This window comes from Onychomys torridus, chromosome 17 (genome assembly GCF_903995425.1).
Source record: "Onychomys torridus chromosome 17, mOncTor1.1, whole genome shotgun sequence".
NCBI lineage: Eukaryota > Metazoa > Chordata > Mammalia > Rodentia > Cricetidae > Onychomys > Onychomys torridus.
In genome coordinates, this window is record NC_050459.1 from 17018539 (window position 1) to 17020130 (window position 1592).

Consider the following 1592-nt stretch of genomic DNA (forward strand, 5'->3'; position numbering starts at 1 on the left):
CATACAGGTGTGAAATTACTTTTAACCTGAAATATGTTTTTATATAGAAAGAACATTCGAGGTACAAAAGAATGTCTGAGAATTAGTAATGCAGCTAAGAGAGTTCTCCCTAGGGTTCTCAGTAGATGACCATGCTTCTTTGAGGTATATAATTGTTAGCTGTAGAGCTGATAACATCAGAATCATGTATAATTAGTCCACTTAACCATAACAAGATATCTGACGCGGGCTAATGTTATAAAGAAAAAACATGTATTTAATACAGCCTGATTCAGACTTTGGTAGAGCTTCATCACATGCAAAAGCGCCTGTGGGAGGAAGTGATCACACCTCAGAGCAGGCTGGAAGTGAAGCCCCACAGTCCCTTCTGAGGGCATAGTCCCAGCGACGTAGGACCCTCCGACCAAGCCCCACTTCTTCATTTCAACTGAGATTTTAATTTATTGTTTGACACTCTTATACATATATACAGTGTATCTTGATCATACCCCGCAGCCCCTTCTCCCTGCTTCTGGACCCTCCCAACATGTTCCCCTCCCTCCTGTAGGTCCTCCTTTTCTTTTTTATGACTCCCTGAGTCCAGATAGTGCTGGCTGCAGGTGAATACCAGCCCCACGTTAGGATCCATGCCTCCTGCACTAAATAGGATCTACACAGTAGAATGCAGGAAGTAGACAGCTGGTTCTTCAGCCCCAGCTGACCAGCATCCGTTATCCCAGCAAAGCAAAGGTTTCATGTTAGTTTTTCTAGTATCTTGTTAATCACGGCAGATTCTTTAGCCCCAACTAACGAGAACCACAGAATCTTATCTCTAATGGCCCGAGGAGTTTTTGCTTCCCTCTGAAATGTCACAAGTCAGCCCTCCATCATCAGCATTGTTCTCAACAGTCTTACCTCCCTAGCTCCTACAGAACAGCTCACTGAACTTTCAACACTCAGTGGCTTTTTAGCCCAAAGGTCCAAGGTCCTTCCACAGTCCTCCCGAAAACACATGGTGAGGTCTGTCACAGCAGTACCCCTCTCTCCTGGTACCAACTTGTCCTAGTTAGGGTTGCTATTGCTGTGGTGAAACACCATGACCAAAGCAAGCAGAGGAGGGAAGGGTGTATTTGGCTCACACTTCCATATCACTGTTTGTCACTGTAGGAAATTTAGGACAGGAACTCAAACAGGGCAGGAGCTCATGCAGGGGCCATGGAGGGGTGCTGCTTACTGGCTTGCTCTCCATGCCTTGCTCAGCCTGTTATAGAACCCATGACCACTGGCCCTCCCTGTCAATCACTAATTAAAAAATGCTCTATAGGCTTCCTCTTTCTTGGAGGCATGTTCTCAATCGAGGTTCCTTCCTCTCAAATGACTGTAGATTGTGTCAAGTTGGCATAAAATTAGCTGTCACAAATGGGATTTGTGCCTTCCTCCTGGAACAATACTGCTTCTGCACTAGCAAATTCAACATGGTTCAATGTAGAGCTCAAAGATAATTCAATGACAAGCCTCCTCTTTTTGGTGGGCTTTTGGCTCCCTCCTACTCTAGCTCCTCCCCCTGGTCATCCTTAGCCTCTTCATTTTTACCTTGTTTTTTGTTTTGTTTT